The sequence below is a fragment of the Macaca mulatta genome, chromosome 2, assembly GCF_049350105.2.
Source record: "Macaca mulatta isolate MMU2019108-1 chromosome 2, T2T-MMU8v2.0, whole genome shotgun sequence".
Taxonomy (NCBI): domain Eukaryota; kingdom Metazoa; phylum Chordata; class Mammalia; order Primates; family Cercopithecidae; genus Macaca; species Macaca mulatta.
The window spans coordinates 51,304,325-51,324,260 of NC_133407.1; the positions used below are offsets into that span (position 1 = coordinate 51,304,325).

At 35.0% G+C, this 19,936-nt stretch overlaps 2 long non-coding RNA genes across 3 annotated transcripts in view; one reads left to right on the forward strand and one right to left on the reverse strand.

Annotated features, from left to right (window-relative positions):
• Window positions 1–19,936, forward strand: part of LOC114676273 (uncharacterized) — a 123,753-nt gene that overhangs the window by 19,419 nt on the left and 84,398 nt on the right. The window contains exon 3 of the long non-coding RNA XR_003727150.2: window positions 8,190–8,314. This is a non-coding gene — a long non-coding RNA (uncharacterized LOC114676273). The remainder of the gene's footprint in view (window positions 1–8,189; window positions 8,315–19,936) is intronic.
• The window catches only part of LOC106997085 (uncharacterized), a 219,838-nt gene continuing 208,555 nt past the window's right edge, over window positions 8,654–19,936 (reverse strand). Inside the window, exons 10-11 of one of the 2 annotated variants that reach the window (XR_013414527.1) lie at window positions 10,832–10,951; window positions 8,654–8,886 (exon numbers count right to left, since the gene is read on the reverse strand). This is a non-coding gene — a long non-coding RNA (uncharacterized LOC106997085). The remainder of the gene's footprint in view (window positions 8,887–10,831; window positions 10,952–19,936) is intronic. The other variant, XR_013414526.1, reaches the window with a different exon arrangement.

Consider the following 19,936-nt stretch of genomic DNA (forward strand, 5'->3'; position numbering starts at 1 on the left):
CCATTACCTATTAGAAACCATGAGATTAGGCATCTTTTTCTTATTGTAGAGTATGTTAGTCCATTCTCACACTGCTATTAAAAAACTGCCTGAGACTGGGTAATTTATAAAAGAAAAAGATTTAACTGACTCACAGTTCTGCATGGGGAGATCTCAGGAAACTTACAATTGTGATAGAAGACGAAGGAGAGTTAAGGCACCTTCATCACAAGGTGGCAGAAAGAAGTGCCAAGTGAAAGGGGAAGAGCCTCTTTTAAAAACAGTCAGATCTTGTGAGAACTCACTCACTATCATGAGAACAGCATAGAAACTGCCCCCATGATTCAATTACCTCTACCTGGTCTCTCCCTTGACATATGGAGAATATGGGAATATTTGGGTGGGGACACAAAGCCTAACCACATCACTGACTTAATGGAAATGCCCATCATTTTCTTTTAGGTTTTTGTCAGGTACTTCAATAAAACTAGGAAAATTATTTTTCATTGATAGTTTTCTTGCAAATTTTTTTTAGAAAAATATCATGAGTGAATTTTATAATTTGCTAGAGGAGTTTTCCACATTTATCTTCATATGGCGTATTTTCTTTGACTTGTTAATATGATATTTTGGAGTAATAGATTTTCTGAAGTTAAACTATTTTGTGTTCCAATATTATAATTAGTTATGGTGTGTTGATTAATTGATAGATAAATTTGATTTGATAGTAGTTTAGTAAGATAATATCTTCAGATTTTTTGTATGCATTTGTATCAATATGTCCATTTTTAAAATATTCTCCTAATTACTATAGTATATCTAAACATTAGTCTAGTAGTGTCTGTGCTTTTACTGTTCTCCAAAATGGTAGGTATAAAATAAGCATGTTTGGCTCCCTTGAAACCTTGGTAAAACTTATCTTCTCAGTTTAGTTTCTTTTGGGGTGGTTTTGTTAACCTTCTAGTCATAAGGTTGTGACTATGCCTATTCTGTATCTCAGCGGGAGCTATAAGCCACTCTGGGACTTCAAGTAGCAAACTTCACTTTGGTCCCCTTTCTTGAGGGTATATTTTAGATCCTGGAAACTTCTGCCTACTGAGAACCTAAAGTTAGGAAGTTAGGAAGGCCATATCATCATCTGCTCACAACTTTTCATTTCTTTTCTGTTACCGGCCAAAAAAAGTTTTGCCTTTGCATTTGAGAAAGGCCATGTCCTTCTGACTTTCTTATTTTATATTTTACCATCTTTGGTAAGTGTTTGGAACAAAGGGTGTCATCAAAGTATGAAATTTTGTCATAGTTTTAATTAAGACCCTGTAAAACTTAGTTTCCTTTTTCAAATATTTGATAGCTAGACGTATTCATTTCCTAGAACTGCTACAATAAAGTACAAACTGAACAGTTTAAAACAAGAAAAACATATTATCTCACAATTATGAAGTCTTGAAGTCCAAAATCAGATTGTCTGAATGATCATGCTCCCTCTGAAGCTTTCAGAAAAGAATGCTTCTTTGCCCTTTTCTAGCTTTTGGTAATTTGCGGGTAATCTTTAGTGTTCCTTGGCATTCATTGGTTTGCATCTGCAGCACTTCAATCTCTGCCTGTTGTCATGTGATGTTCTCTCTGTGTCTCTCTCCTCTTATGAGGATGTCAATCATATTGGATTATGGGTCCACCTACGGACTTCATTTTAAATTATTATTATTATTATTTAAGTTCTGGGGTATATGTGCAGAACGTGCAGGTTTGTCACATAAGTATACACGTGCCATGGTGGTTTGCTGCACCCATCAACCCGTCATCTACATTAGGCATTAGGTACTTCTCCTAATGCTATCCCTCCCCTAGCCGCCCACCCTCCAACAGGCCCTGGTGTTTGATGTTCCCCTCCCTGTGTCTATGTGTTCTCATTGTTCAACTCCCACTTATGAGTGGGAACATGTGGTGTTTGATTTTCTGTTCTTATGTTAGTTTGCTGAGAATGATGGTTTCCAGCTTCATCCATGTCCCTGCAAAGGGCATGAACTCATCCTTTTTATGACTGCATAGTATTCCATGGTGTATATGTGCCACATTTTCTTTATCCAGTCTATCATTAATTGCATTTGGGTTGGTTCCAAGTCTTTGCTATTGTGAATACTGCCACAATAAACATACATGTGCATGTTTCTTTATAGTAGAATGATTTATAATCCTCTGGGTATATACCAGTAATGGGATTTCTGGGTCAAATTGTATTTCTAGTTCTAGATCCTTGAGGAATCACCACAGTGTCTTCCACAATGGTTGAACTAATTTACACTCCCACCCTGCAAAGGCGTTATTTCCAAATAAGTTCATATTCACAAATACTAAAGGTTAGGACTTTAACATATCTTTTTGTGAGACATACAGTAATTCAACCCACAACTTTAGGCATATGCTGCCATCAATTATATATTGAATTCAATATTGAATGTTATATATAATCATGTTTTTTTCAACTTTTGTGTGTCTTTATATATCAAAACATATCCACAAACACACACAGAGAGATATGGTTATATGCATATTTGTAATTTTGTCTTCCCACCATATCAAACTTTGACAACCATTTGTTGAACTCTGACTTGCTTCCCTTAATTCTATTACATATAACATTGCTCCCTTTGTTTGAATTGAAGCTACTGTAATTCTGACTGATTAACCTAGTGAAAGGCAGTTAGCAGAAAGGCCCCAATCTTCTTATTCTAATAGTAACAAAAAAGTGCCTTAACAATAACAATCTGTCAGTACAACTTCTAAATTATAATAAACAAAAATAGTATGGAACTCTTTTAGATTAGTAAAATCTACCTCCTCGTAATTTGTGGCAATTTCTAGTTTAAAAAAAATCAGGTGTTTGGTATTGATTACAGAGGGAACAAAGCATAAAATCTAACCTGCAGTAACATGTCAAAATTTTGCAGTAAACTAACAATTCAGGGAGCCACTCTAGTACAACCAAAAGAAATGTGAAACAACTGGGAAGCAGGACTACTGCAAAGCATGGCTAAATGACCTAAAATGCATTTTGGAGTAGAGCATATGTGTGTATAGTATAAGATAACAAATTAGCTATTTATAAATTAAAGATTCTGCATCATCCACAAACATGGAGCGCAGATCATTTACAAGTTCCACATACTAAGTTCTTATGTAAAACATTATACTAATTTTTAAAGTATATAACCTGCGTTAAGAACTTGTATATGTAGAAAGGGGGAGATATAAAGTAATATGTGCACATTACTTCGGTGATCAGCAAATTTGTACATTATTTCTATGTTTTCATGTGTGTCTCAAATATTGCTTTATTGGTGTGAACAATAACTTAGTTTCACTAGTGATGTATAAAACATCAAAATCAAGAAGTACCAAACTATGCTAGGGTTTCTTATTTGCTTCTAATGCTATTTTGTGGGTGTTCAATATATCTTCATGTGGTGAGAATACAAGTCCTCTCAGAGGACAACACACTCAGTCATTATCCTATGAAAATATGAGTCAACATAGGAGCAGTGTCCTATTTCAAATTATGATTGGTAGATATTAGTCAATTTGCTTTCACTTTTACCGTAACAAAAGTGCTATTTCTCTGCTTCACCCACTGGACCATGCCAGCTGGTTGGGAACCAAATCTCTAAAAGTACCAATTAAAATAAAAATAGTTCAATCTGGAATAAGTAATAAAGTACAGCTTTGGAACACTGTGAAAATATATAAGTGATCATTAGCAACACCTGCAGCCTACTTCCCTTTGCTTATAATGACTCATTGACAATAGTCTAGTGATAGCACAAAAGGCTGAAAAGTGGAAACAGAAAAACTTCCACTTTCTTAGTGATAATTAAACTCAATTTATTCTAATTTCTTTTTATGCTAACTCATTTAATTTATATTTATATCAAACAGCATCCACATATGTATCCTCAAATTTTTCCATTATTCAACTAAAATACTCTATGTGTGATAAAAGAGGTATTTTTAAAAATCAATAAGTTACTTATTAAATCAATGTCCTCATCTGTAAAATGAGGAAATATGTCTAGCCGAGGACTGCGCAGAGAGTGCCACTCTTTAATCCCACACCCAAGGTGGACATTGATGATGAAAGTTTTTCTGGTATGGATAATTCACAGCTTTTTCTATAAGGCTCTGATGAAGATTTTCTTGTTTCTTAAACCTATGGTCTGAAAGAATAGTTATCTTCTGCTCTTTTCGTATACTGAATATACTATGCTATAATGGGGATAAGATCATTGCAATGAGGATTATCATTTAGAAAAAGAAACAATGGAAGAAACAGAGCAGTAAGTGGTACGTGGCAATGTAGAAATTCTCCAGGACCAGACATGGTAAAGATTCACTATCTTAGGGATGAGAATTTACAAGATTAGATCTGAGTCTGCTCTCGGGGTCCTTGACCAATATCCATGATGGCCCTTGTATGGCCTCCTGTGATAGTCTCCATTTTCTGTTATCTTCGTTGGATGTATTCGTAATGGATGTTGGAAAATATATCTTATTTACAGTCCATTTTATGATAATGCAAGAGTGGCAAATATAGTTGTAAGTCCCAAAAAGTTAAAATAATTTGAGTAGAGGCTTATAATTTCTTCAACAATATGATTATTTCAAAAACTTAGTTCTATTTACTTTCAGTCAGACTTGTAGCTGGTACAAACACTCATTTTTATCGTAATCATGTCTTTGAATGTTATTATTTCACAATCCTGATGAATATTTTCACTGTGTATAAAATTCTAGAATGGCAGTTCTTTCCTTTCTGCAAATTAAAACCATAATCTGCTGATACGTGCCTTCCATTGTGAACATTGAGCAGTCAGCTGTCAATGTAACAATTCAAAGTAATCTATAAATCACAGTTCTTGCTTTCACGATGTTTTCTTAAGATTTTTCTCACCTTTTTTATTCCATTTTTTAAGAGATTTTGCAGTTTCACTAAATTGTAAAGTCAAGCATTCATACTGATTTTCTTATTTAAACTGTACTTTACAGTAATCAAATAGTCAATAGGAAAAGTGTCTCCTTATAAAAAGATTCCAATTGATATATAGGAAATAATAATAGAATTATATTATATCCATTTTGTAACTTCTAATCTGTGAATAGATTGAAACACTGACTAGTTCCTGTTAATATTGTTATTTAACAGTTGATCCCAGTCCTTGGTAGATTTAAACAAACTTTTATTTTGCTCACAATTTTGTGTTGGAAATTCAGGAAGAACTTGACTGGGCATTTCTCTCTTGGGGTCGCTCAGGCAGTTGTAAGTAAAGGTCAGCCAAGGCTACAGTGATCTGAAGACTTAACTGGACTGAATATCCAGGATGGTTGGTTCTCATGGCTGAAAGTTGACGCTGGCTCTCAACTGAGAGCTCTAATGGGATTGACTGGAATATCTACAAGTGGATTATCCAGCATAGCAGTCTCAGAGTAATTAGACTTGTCATATCGCAGTTGCCTTCCCTTAGAGCAGGGTTCTCAACCTTGGAACTATTGACAACTTGTTGTAGGTAGTCTGTCCTGTGCCTTGCAGGATGTTTAGCAGTATCCCTGCCTCTACCCACTAGATGGCAGTAGCACCACCCTTCCCATTGTGTCCGGACTTGACTAAATGTCCCCGAAATGGGAGGGAGGATTAAATCTCCCCAGAAAGGAAATGATTGCCCTAGTGAGCATCCAAAAAGAGCCAGGGGACCTGCATAATTTTTCTCTGATCTAGCTTCAAAAGTCTCACAGCATTATTTCCACTGTTTTCTACTGGTTACAAGAAAATTACTAGAGTAAATTGAGATTTGAGGAGAATCTCATAGTGGTGGAGTGTCAAAAAAGGTTGAACATGTTTTAAAATACCTGCAAATGGCCAATGACATCAAAAAATGAAGAAAATACATATGAATCTGATAAAACCTCTAGTTCTAACCAGGAATGTATAGAGAATACAGAGAATATACTAAATAATGCACAGGGGTTAATGAGCAAAATCCAATTGATCCAGGTGTTGGGAAAATCTAAAAGTTCAAAGACCAAGTTTATCCAACAAATAAAATTCAAGTCGAAAAAGATTCAGGAAAAGCCTCAATCTTTTAAAGATTAAAGCAGACTGAAGATACATGTCAACCATTACAATGCATATATTTTACCTGAATTATGATTTAAACATTGCAAGGAAAAATTATGAGACAACTAGAGAATTTGAATATCTAGTGAATATTTGATAATATTAAGAAATATTGTTAAATTTTTTCCTATGATAATGTTATTGAGATTTTTTTTAAGAAAAAGATTTATTTTACTTTGGAAACATATTCTGAAATAATTGAGGTTGAAATAATATGATGTCTGGAATTTGTTTCAAAATAACACAGGGCTTGAGGAATGGGATTAGGCATTTCTAATTTTTAAAATTCATATTTGGAAGATTGTCACAACTTTGTTCACTTTTAATCACTTTTACCAAATGGATATATATATATATATATATATATATATATATATATATATATATATATATATGTGTGTGTGTATATAGAAATATATGTAAAATTTTATTCAAGTTATAAAATATATGCCCATGATAAATATTTTTGACAATAGAGTACCCTTTTAGGGAAAAATAGCAATAACTTAAAACATAGAGGAAACCAACATTAAATTTTTCTATGCTTCCTTTTGGTCCTGTTTCTATTCATAGACATAATGGAAACATAGTTCAGATCACATTGTATTTACCAATTTCTCAGTCAAAATTATATAGTGTTCATTTTCCTATATTATTTAAATTTCTCCAATATTTCTCTGACAATAAAATTTTAATTGTGGATACATAAGTCCTGCACAAACAGGTTAAATCCAAAGTCTTTTTCTGAATATTTAAAACGTATATTGTAAATGAAAACTTATTTTCCCACTGTGTCTACTCATGGGTTATGAATAGATTTAAAAATACTTTTTAAATTTCAAGTCATTTATTTTAGAAGGTTTTAATTGTTTCTCTCGGATTTTCTATGTATAATTTGTATTTTTTTTCCATTTTTCCAATGGTATCTCTTACTTCTACTTCTTGTCTTTTTATGCTGGCAACATTTTCAACACATCATTAAATAATAATGATCTTGACAATTGTATTTTAAAAAAATATGTTCTCCAAAATTTAAAAAATCAATATCAGATAATATGAGTGCTTCCAAATCCAGGATGTCATTTCAGTTTTGTTCAGTCCTCAGAAGATACAGATTCACAGAAGTCTCTGGTGCAAAATAGCACCAAGAATTGTGGCATAAGAGTGGGTCATCTTTGTTCATAGGATCAGATTTCATTCAGTCACAATATTCGGGTCAATTCTAGGAGAATTGGAGATTGATCCCAAAGGCTTTAGGTTCAGAAAGTTTTGGGGGGTTTAATCTAATGATTGCTATTAGTGATGTAAAGATGGAGAGCTGAGATGAATTCAGAGACTGAGCTCAAAGCCTTTCAGGATATTGAAAACTATCAAAACCCACAACACAACTCCAAGATTTGTAAATGATGGACATTTGAAAACAGTTTCTTATCCTGAGGTCAGATGGCAAAGAGAAAAATAATTACGGGCTGGGCGTGGTGGCTCACTCCTGTAATCCCGGCACTTTGGGAGGCCTCACTTGAGGTCAGGAGTTCAAGATCAGCCTGGCCAACATGTTGAAACCCCATCTCTACTAAAAATTAAAAAATTAGCTAGGCGTGGTGGCACACCCCTGTAGTCCCAGCTTACTCGGGAGGCTGAGACAGGAGGATCACTTTAACCCAGGAGGCGGAGGTCGCAGTGAGCCAAGATTGTGCTACCGTGCTCCAGCCTGGGCAACAGAGCAAGACTCCATCTCAAAAAAAAAAAAAATTGTAAAAAAATTATAAACTGAAGAAGCACAACTATGACTCACAAATTAGTGATTCTGAACGTTGAGGTAAATAGCCAGCAACGGGCACATATTATAGAGACAGATGACACTTTTGCACAACATTAAAGGAAAAAGGACAGTTGTCACATATTTTTTCATTAGTTAAAGAAATGCTTTCGTATTAGTAAAGAACAAAACAACAAAAAAGTTCTGATCAGCCATTTTTGACTGCCAGATATCTGATAAATTGAATACTAAACAAAGTACCATTTTTAAATTTATTTTATACAGAACATAAGCTAAAAGACAAAATTATAAAAAGCTCTATTATATGTTGGAAAAACTGAACAAGAGAAACAATTATATACACTATCTCTTCTGGAAAAGCTGGATTGGGTTTTGGTCTGTATCAATAGGTGAGTTCTCAGTCTTCCCACCTTTTTTCTTTTTTTCTTTTTTATCATGTCCTATGACCTAATGCCAGAAAGAAAAAATAATTTTAGCCTGATTATGAAAGCTTGTATAATTAGTAAACTCTCAGTAACTGAAAGTATATGAATAGGGTATGGATGATGATGACTAGCAACTTTGTTTAGAGGGGATTCAAACATCAGGAGGCTGATTGGGTTTTATGACCTGTAGTGTGATATCCAATGCTGAGTTTATTTTATTCTTTAAAATCATAAAGTAAATTTTCCTTATGTCTTACCATGTTCCAGTTATCAATAAAGAGTAACAAATGACACCAAAACGTATTGATGTAAAACAATAATTTTATTATACTTGCAAATTCTGTGGGCAAGGTAATTTAAACATGGCATAGGGAACATGGCTTTTATCTTCTGTTCCACAATTTCAGGTCTTGATAACATAAAAACAAGATTAATAATATTCTCTGATCACAATGCAAGGAAATAGAAACTAAAAAAAAATAATCAAATCCCCACCCAAAAAGTCTACAATTTAAAAACTCTCTGTGAAACAGCACCTAGAGAAAAAGAGAAAAGAGCCATGAAGTTACAGAATTTTTAGAAATTACTTTTTATGAAAATACTATATATCAAAATATATAATATAATTAAAGCAATGATTTAAAGAAAATATACAGCCTTACATAATTATTTTTATTAAAATGATATTTTCTAACACAAAAGTTTGAAAATGAACTTTAAGCAAAAGAAAGGACGAAGAGCAAAATTATACAGATAAAAGCAGAAATTAATCAGGTAGGAATTAGTAAAACAATAAAAATAGTGATGGCTCATAAAAATATCCAGCAAAGTAAACAACTAGCTAACTTAATTTGAAAAAAAAAAAAAAGAGAGAGTGAGAGCAAACACAAATATACAAAATAAGAGGTAATGAGTGGGAAATGATCATTGAAACACATGCATCATCACTAATACACATGTATTGTACGTAAGTATGAGTATTTTTAAAATTCAAAATCTGAAACACTTCTGGTCTCAAACATTTTAGGTAAGGGATACTCAAGTTGTAGACAATTCATTGTTGACTGAAACATTGTTAAGTGATGCATGACTGTACTCAACTTTGCTGTAGCAGTGCTGTGTTAGTCCATTTGGGCTGTCTATCATAACAAAATACCATAAACTGGGTACATTATAAACAAACAAATTTATTTCTCACTGGAGAAATAAATTTCCCAATGACTACAGAATTTGTAAATTAATTTGAACTCAGGATAAACTATTAAAAATAGTAGAAACTGGATTCTGGAGACCGGAAAGTCCAAGGTGAAGGTAGGGTTGGTGTACGGGAAAGGCTTGCTTTCTGGTTCCTGGATGACACCTTCTCCTTGTATTCTTACAAGTGGAAATAACAAGGGTCTCACTCGGATCTGTTTCATAAGGCCACTAATTTTATCTATAAGGCCTCCACCCTCATGTCCTAATCACCTTCTAAAGGCCCTATCTCCTAATACCATCGTTTTGGGGTTTGGAATTTTAACATGCTGATTGGAGGGGGGCACAAACATTTAGACTATGGCAAGTTCAAAAGCAGTCATTGAAAATATGTAAAGGATAAACATGGCTGAGTCCAATAAAAATTTAAAAATAAAGTGCTCTTTAAGTATAGGCACTAAAAATTTAATTTCTTAATAAAGCTTTTTATATGTCCCAAAATATTATTATTATTATTATTTTTTCCAACCATTTAAAAATGGAAAAATCTCTTCTTGTGTTATCGAAAAATAGACAGTGAGCCATAGTTTGCCAACCTCTGGCTTAACCATTTGGTGATTATTATTGCTGAATGGTAGACATCTATTTCCTGTTAGATGAAAGATGAGAGAATCTAGTTTTTAGTCTTTTTGATCATTTATTTTGAACTCAAATTAATTTAGAAATTCTGTAGCCATTGGGAAGAACAACTTTTTGATGCTTGTAAAATCTGTTATAATGTTTGTATTCGCTTTGACCTGCCTGTGACTGAAATTGTAGAACTGAAGCTATATGTTCTCTCTGCATCTGTTTGTCTCTCTGTATATCATTGTCTATACTCAAGCAATGCTTTAACTCTCATGGTGTTCCTACCTCTGAAAGCTTTTAAGAAACTATATTGTTTTATGTTTTACATTAAAGAACACTGATTGGATTGCTTTGTGGAGAAAAATAAGCACTTAGATAAATAAATATTTTTTTAAATTCCCAGAAAAAAAGAAAATTCTACTATTTTAAATGAATTAAACGTTTAAAATAATCTCTCTTACAGAAATTTCTAGCACAGAAACATTTTGGAAAGTGAGACTAGTTTAAATTTTTAAATTTAAAAGTAAACGCCTAGAAGGAGGCAGAGCAAGAACCCTTCAGTGATTATCTCCCCCTGAAAGAACACCACATTGAACAACTATCCACACAAGAAAGCACTTTCATAAGAACCAAAAATCAGGTGGATGATGATCATAATACCTGGTTTTAACATCATATCAGGGAAGGAGGCACTGAAGAGGGTAGGAAAAAATAGTCTTGAATTGTCGACACCATCCCTCCCCAGTTTCCTGCAGCAGCCACATGGTGCAGAGAGAGAATCTGTGTTTGGGGAAGGGAGAGTGCAGTGATTGTGGACCTTGAATTGAAACTCAGTGCTGCCTGTCACAGTGGAAAGCAACACAAGTTAGAATTCAGCTGGCACCCATGGAGGGAGCATTTAGACCAGCCCTAACCAGATGGAAATCATCCATCCCAGTAGTCAGAACCTGAATTCCAGGAAACCTTTCCACCACGGGCTCAAGTGCTCTGGGGTTCCAAATCAACTAGAAAGGCGGTCTAAGCCACAAGAACTGCAATCCTGGGCAAGTCCTGGTGCTATGCTGGGCTCAGAGCCAGTGGATTTGGGGTACATGTGACCTAGTGAAACACCAGATGTGGTGGCCGAATGAGTGTTTGCATCACCCCTTCACTAACCCCAGGCAATACAGCTCGCAGATCTGGGAGAGACTCCCTCACTTAGCTTGAGGAAAGGAGAGAGAAGAGTAAAGAGGACTTTGTCTTGCAATCTGGATACCAGCCTATCCACAGTGGTGTAAGGCACCAAGCCTGATGCCCCCATTCCAGGCCCTAGCCTTCCAAACAACATTTCTAGACACACAGTTGGCAGGAAGAAAATCCACTGACTTGAAGGGAAGGATCCAGTTTTGGCAAGATTCATTACCTGTTGACTAAAGAGACCCTGAGTCTTGAATAAAAATCAGCAATAGCCAGGCAGTACTGCCATGGGCCAGTTCTGTGCTGGCTTCAGGTGTGACCCAGCACATTTCCAGCTGTGGTGGCCACAGAAAAAGAGTCCTTCTGCTTGTGAATGGGAGAGGGAAAGGGAAAGGAGACTTTAGTCTTGCAGCTTGGGTAAGAGCTTGGCCACAGTAAGGTAGAGAACCAAGAAGACTCCTGGAGTTCCCAATTCCATGCCTTGGCTCCTAGATGGTCACTTTCTGGACCCACCTAGAGGTGGAGGCTAGAGGGGAGCTCACTGCCCTGAAAGGAGAGAGCCAGGTCGCGCAGCATTTATCACAAGCTGACTGAAAAGCCCTTGGGTCTTGAGTGAACCACAATCGTTAAATGTTTATTATCTACAGATAACAGGTAACATGTTGTAGATGATTTTTTATATATTTTAATGTGTGCCTGAAGGCTCTCCTATAAATTACAGACCCAAGTGTTTGTCTTCACACAGGGCAGTCTGAGAGCCTCATAGAATGGACTGTACAAGATACAGTAAGCCCCCCATCTGCAGTTTCACTTTCCATGGTTTTGGTTACCTATGGTCTGTCATAATCCAAAAATATTAAATGGAAAATCTCAGAAGTAAACAATTTGTAAGTTTTAAATTGTGTACCATTCTGAGTAATGTGATGAAATGTCATACCATCCACCTCTGTCCAGGCCTGGACATGAATGACCCACTTGCTCATGCTCAATGTGTCTATGCTGTAGATACTACCAACCAGTTAGTCACTTAGTAGCAATCTTTGTTTATCAGATTAACTGTTGTGCTATAGCAGTGCTTCTGTTCAAATAACCCCTATTTTACTTAGTAATGAATCCAAAGTACAAGAGTAGTGATGCTGGCAATTTGGATACGCAAAAGGAAAGCAGTAAATTGCTTCCTTTCAGTGAAAAAGTGACAGTTCTCCACTAAATTAGGAAAAAAAACATAGTGTGTATAAGGTTTGATATTTTTCACGGTTCTAGGCATCAACTGGATGTCTTGGAATGGCCCTTGAGGATAAGGGAGGACTATTGTACTCCAAGTGATACTTCAAAGAATAGACTGTTGGGTGCAAACTCTTGAACTGACATTGCTTAGATAACTTTCAGACCATATCATTGACTGAGTCAGAATTTCCAGAACTCTTTTTAGTATAGAAGTAAAAGACTTCATGAAATCAGACCACTGAACCAAATTTAGCAAACAAGAATTAATTAAATAGCACAGCTGTCCCCAAGCTTTGTGGCACCAGGGACCAGTTTTGTGGAAGACAATTTTTCGATGGATTAGGCGAAAGGTGGAGGGATGGTTTTGGGCTGAAACTGTTTCACTTCAGATCATCAGGCATTAGATTCTCATAAGCAGTGCAACCTAGATCCCTCACATGTGCAGTTCACAATAGTGTTTGTGCTCCTATGAGAATCTAATGTTGCCGCTGATCTAACAGGAGGCAGAGTTCAGGTGGTAATGCTTGCTTGCCTGCTGCTCATCGTTCTGCTGTGTGGCCTGGTTCATAGCTGGTCACAAGGTGGCCTAGGGTTAGGGACACCTGAAATAGCACTCATCGAACTGATTAGAAAAAAAATTTTTTTTCTAGTTATTTGTTTGAAATATCGTTGATGCCATTTTAATGCTCTATTTTTTGTGGCTATATAAGGGAATCCTATCTTTTCTTGAATGACCTCTAATGTTTAAATTAATAGATTGCTTTCTAAACAGAAATGAAACATTTTAAACTTATGTTTGCTTCTGAGCAAAACCCAGAATTCAGAAACTTTTACTAGATACCCTTTGTTCTTCACGGCAATAGTGTCATTTATATGGATTTTGTGAACAGAAGTTCTCTACATCTGAATTTGAGGGAAAGAGACTTTGTGACAGTGAAGAGTTTGCAAAGTGGGGAGATATAGTCTTCAGTATAAAATGAAGATACATTCCAGAGAACAAACAGAAGGTTTGGGTTTTTTTTTTTTTTTTTAATTGCTTTTTGTAGAGCAATTTACAAAAAAATTGTTTGGGTGTCTCACTATGTTGTCCCAGCTGGCCTCAGACTCCTGGCCTCAACCCATCTTCCTGCCTCAACATCCCAAATTGGTGGGATTACAGGCACAAGTCACTGTTCCTGGCCAGGGTTTGGATTTTATAGCAAAAGCTCTCATTCAGGTTCCCAATCAGGTTCATTTATGCAAATAAAGGATTCAAGTTTACTTAGTTGTAATTGTCAATATAGCTGAGTTCTGATTGCGCAGTTCATCCCAGCTCTAACTGATTGATACAGCGAAGCTCTGAAAACTCCCAGATTTAAAGGGGTGCAGGTTTAGGGAGAAGTCAGAGTGTGTGTGTGCCCTGTAGTCAGCAAATGGCTGCTTGGCTCTATTTTAAATTTAGGCCCAGTTAGCCAGTTGGAATCCATCTTGAGAGATTTTCTCTTTCAAGCTCACTTTCATTAACAGATTCAAGTAGAATCTTCCCTCCTTTTTATCCAGAATATAATTGCGCAAATTTCTTATGTAACCAAGACCTTACTTTTGGTGGCATATTTGAGACAAATTCTTATTCAATCAGTTATGATGAAACAATATTAAAGAACAAAGTTGACTTTATACATAAATGGATGGCTTAAAAAGACCTCCTATGAAAACTGACATGATGCCTGACTAATGCATTCCCAGTCTTATACATAGTAAGGAAGGTTAGCTCTTACCAGGCTGGTAGATTTAGCAAATCTTGGGAACCTCACAGGATGGAAATTCCTCTAAATGGTAGAGGTTACAGGTTAAGTTCGGTGGAGAAAGTTTTTGGGGGTTTGATTTACTAGCCTTAAAAATAGAGACATTTAAAAGTCCTATCTGAAATTTCTTACGGAAACTTTCAAACAAATGTTAATTCTGTAGCTTTAGTGGTTGCTTGATACCGTATGCCTCTATTTTTGCAGAGCAACTCAAAGAGGCCTTATATGTTTAGTTATTATTCTTGCTTCACTTATGTGAACCATTATCACAAACCTGAATGGAACAAGCCTTTTTGTGAATAAGAATAACCTTGAGAAAGAGAGAGATTATCTATGATCATAAGGGGAGTAGGGTGACTGCCAGGAAGAATTGTGGATAAGTTTTTAAATGTCACAAAAGAAATGACTAAATGTCCTTTCATTGGGATGCTGGACATTGCATAACCAGTCCTCTGGGAATTATGTAATTCCATGATTTGTACATGTTTGGTTATCTTTAGATGGGTGTCACTTGTTTCCTGCTCATAGTAATGCAAATGGTTCATTTTCATGGAAAAGTAAATGAATTTTGACAAGTAAAAATATCTATATATAGATATATTTAACATGTAATAAATTTAACATATTATACAAATTTAACATACATATTAAATTTACTATATTAGATGTATGACATATATTAAGATATCTATAACATATAAATATCCTATATATTAAGATACATATCTTAATATGTAATAATCAATGTAGATTAACATATATCTTAATATATTATACATCTACTATAGATATATATTTTATATAATATATAAATAAATATTTAATAGGTAATCTTTTATCTATCAGAAGTCTTTCTTCAAAAGGCACAACAGAAAAAATGTTACAGTTATAATTTTGGAACATATTAGTTCAACACATATGACTGATGATGATTGCATCCAGAATATAATATATAAAGAACCACTATGAAGCCCTAAGAAAACAGCAGCCTCAAAGGTCATTTTATTTTTTAGGTATTTGATGTATAACAACATTACTCCCAAACTCAGCAACTATAAAACAGTAAATATTCATTATCTCACAGATTCCATGGATCAGAAATTCAGGTGGGTCCCTCTGACCCAGGGTCTCTCACAAAGCTGCCATCAAGGTGTCAGGAGATGTAGTCTCCTTTGCAGGCTCTGCTAAGGGAGGATCCACTGTCTTGCTATCTCATATGGTGGTTGACAGAATTTAGTTCTTGCCAGCCTATTGAACTGAGAGCCTCAATTCCTTGCAGCTATTGGCCAGAGACTTCCCTCAGCTTCTTATCTTGTGGGCCTCTCCATATGGTAGCTCACAACCTGAGCCCTGGATTCTCACAATTTGAGTCCATGAAAGGGTGAGAGAGAAGAAACTGAAGCCACAGTCTCCTGGTAACCTAATCTCAGAAATGATATCTCATCATTTTCTGCCATGCTCTTTCTTACATGCAAATCACTAGGTCTAAGTCCTCACTCAAAGGAAAGAGATTACACAAGGAGGCAAAGATCACTGGGGTCCATGTTAGAGGCTGACTATCCCAGTCAAGAGAAGAAATTTATAGAACAAGAAACACAGAGGACATAAACCTATTAAAATGTTTAACCTTCTTAATAATAAAGAAAATGCAAACTAAGACCACAATTTCACAATCAGTAGATTCATTTTTAAAAGTAAAAGTCTGACAATACTAAATGTTAGCAAGAATTTGCAGAAATGAGGAAGTGATGGGATTGTAAACTGATACTATCTTAGAAAGTAATTTCTCATCACTTAGTAAAATTCCACTGACTTATAATCTGACTCAGTAATTCTTCTCCCACATATATAGTCTAGAAAATTGCACATGAACATCAGATGTTCAAAATGTTCTTAAACACATTGTTCATAATAACAAAAAACAATTAGAAGCTTAAATAAATAAATGAGTGATGGTAGATTAATACAACAGAGTACAGTACTCAACAGCTGCATATATCAATAAATATTTGTGAGGAAAGCAAGTCACAGAAAAGAAGTATAGTATGATCTAATATAAATGTTCAAAAAAGGAAAAGCTAAGTAATATCTACTTTAGGAATGAATTTTCAGTGTATATGGCTACACTATAAAGAAAAACAAATGAATGCAATTATACAAAGTTCAAACTACTGGTTCCATGTGTGTGGGAGGGAGGGAGATGTTATGGAAATAGGTGCATGAGAGGCTTTAGCTTTTTCTCCAGCTGAATGATACATACATGAGTATTCAATTTTTGTGTTATTACTTCTAAACCACACACTTACATCATATACATTTTCAATGACATGTTTTGCATTTTTAACTAAAATTGATGAATTTCTTTGACATTATTAAGAGTACTGTGTATGTCACAGCATCCAGTAAGGATTAACCAAAGCAAGTCATGACTGTATTATACTAATGGAAAAGCATCTCTATAAGGACTTTCTTATAAGGACCTATCAAAGATTGATTCAATAACTATTCATATTTTCGTGAATGCATTCCCTGAATATAATGGGAATATTCCTATATTATAGTCACCCTTATTGCTCTTCTTCAACTGTTTTTAATATGTTAAATATATCTTTTGTTAAGGAGCGTATACTCTCCTTTTATGTTTCCCAAACTACTTTCTCTAAAGAAGAGAATAAGTAATCAAAGCAATATGATTATCTGAATTTAAGATCACACCAACGAACCCCACTTCAGTCCTCTCAGTAGTATCCAGTATTTTTAAATAATTAATTTACAAGAAACAAAAAAGGAATGACAGGATTCAAATACATAAAAACTTAAATGAAACAAGGGAATTCTTCAAGACATGTTATACACATACTATTTATTCAAATAAATTAGTTTGTCTTAAAATCAAAATCTTGAAAATAACACGGTTTCAGAGCAAATATTAAGTCAGTCACATAAACAAGCACCATGTTTACCTGAGCAAAACATTAGGTCTAAATTATTTGCTTCCAGTGATCCCTGAAAAGGGCTTATATTTGTGGCTTGAATACAAGAGACTTAGAAATGCTAATTATTCCATCTGGAAATTAAAATCATAAACTGCTAGATTACTGAGTGTTTTCAATGAACTCTAACATGCAGAATAGTAAAGGCAGGAATTTGTTTTGATGAAAATGATTAGAATTTTTAAAAAACGTTTTTAATACTGAGGTTGGATAAATCAAACATGATGCAGTATAATTTAGAAATACATCAATCTTCATTATAAAACAGAATGAAGCTAAATTAATTGAATGATGTTACTAAACATAGGAATTTAATTTTTTCACAAGTTTGTAAACTTAAAAATGAAGAAACACCAATACAATGAACTTGTTTTCCTTTAAAAACACATTTCTAAATTTATAGCTTTCCTACTGCTTAAGATTGATAAGCAGTAAAACATGGGGTGCATTATGTAGATACTTTTTACTTTTTTTAGTAAAATATTACATACTCCAAACTCTGGTATTAATCAACCAAACGATTGTTCAGGCTTCATGTAGAACTATGATCAACTTTCTAAATGAGTGCAGTGCAAAGCATTTGACTTTCAGAATTTTTTAAACATTTGATAACTACCTAAAATCTTAAATGGAATTATCTCCGATATCATGCATGTATTGGAGAACACGAAAAAGACATCTTATTCTTTTATATATAATAAGGTTGGGACTTGAGGGGTGAACAAGACTTAACTGATCCCTTCGCTTAAAGATCACAGTATATTAGGAAGAAAAAAAGACATATCAGGCAATTACTTATAATTGTGGTTGCAACTGAGAAAGAATAAAGTTGTTCCATACTGTATAAAACTATAATTGATGATGCCCAACTTAATCTGGGGAATCTCAGGAGGAAACTCAGAGTAAATAAGCAGAGAAAATAAAAGAAAAGGGGATGTCATGGAGAGCGGGAATGTCTCAGGTGGGAAGTATCATGGCCTTTCAGGAACTTGGAAGATAGCCCTATGATTGGGACACCGAAATAAGGAAGAGGGGAATAAAAGGAGGAGTTGGGGAAAGGTAAAAGAGTTTACCTTTCTCCATTTTCAATCACTATCCTGGTGAGATGCAGGTTACCTTTCCCTTAAGTGCTGTACCCACCTCCTCCAAAATATCCTGCTTAAATTCAAACTGCACACTGCTCCCAAAGTATGTTTTTCTTAGGCTCATTGCCATTGTGATAATTTAGAGTGAATTTATAGTGAAATATTATATATGGTAACACACTTAATAATGCACATTGGGAGACTATATAAAAGGGCTTTTATTTGTGGCTTGAATATAAGAAACTTAGAAATGCTAATCATTCCATCTGGAAATTAAAATCATAAACTGCTGGATTACTGAGTGTTTTCAATGAACTCTAACATGCAGAATAGTAATGCTTGATCTTGCATTGGTGTCCCACCTCTCAAATATCACTACCTTGAATGTAAGTGAGTTAAAAGGCCCATGTAAAAGACACAGAGTGGTAGGTTGCATAAAAAAGCAAGACTCTTTTTTCGTTGGGTCTCTGCCAGGCTTTGGTATCAGGATGAATTTTAGACCAATATCCCTGATGAACATCGATGCAAAAATCCTCTATAAAATACTGGCAAACTGAATCCAGCAGCACATCAAAAAGCTTATCCACCATGATCAAGTGGGCTTCATCCCTGGGATGCAAGGCTGGTTCAATATACAGAAATCAATAAACATAATCCAGCATATAAACAGAACCAAAGACAAAAACCACATGATTATCTCAACAGATGCAGAAAAGGCCTTTGAGAAAATTCAACAGCCCGCCATGCTAAAAACTCTCAATAAATTCAGTATTGATGGAACATATCTCAAAATAATAAGAGCTATTTATGACAAACCCACAGCCAATATCATACTGAATGGACAAAAACTGGAAGCACTCCCCTTGAAAACTGGCACAAGACAGGGATGCCCTCTGTCACCACACCTATTCAACATAGTGTTGGAAGTTCTGGCCAGGGCAATCAGGCAAGAGAAAGAAATCAAGGGTATTCGATTAGGAAAAGAGGGAGTCAAATTGTCCCTGTTTGCAGATGACATGATTGTATATTTAGAAAACCCCATCGTCTCAGCCCAAAATCTCCTTAAGCTGATAAGCAACTTCAGCAAAGTCTCAGGATACAAAATCAATGTGCAAAAATCACAAGCATTCTTACACACCAGTAGCAGACAAACAGAGAGCCAAATCATGAGTGAACTCCCATTCACAACTGCTTCAAAGAGAACAAAATACTGAGGAATCCAACTTACAAGGGATGTGAAGGACCTCTTCAGGGAGAACTACAAACCACTGCTCAATGAAATAAAAGAGGGCGCAAACAAATGGAAGAACACTCCATGCTCATGGATAGGAAAATCAATATTGTGAAAATGACCATATTGCCCAAGGTAATTTATAGATTCAATGCCATCCCCATTAAGCTACCAATGACTTTCTTCACAGAACTTGAAACAACTACTTTAAAGTTCATATGGAACAAAAAAAAGAGTCCGCATTGCCAAGACAATCTTAAGCCAAAAGA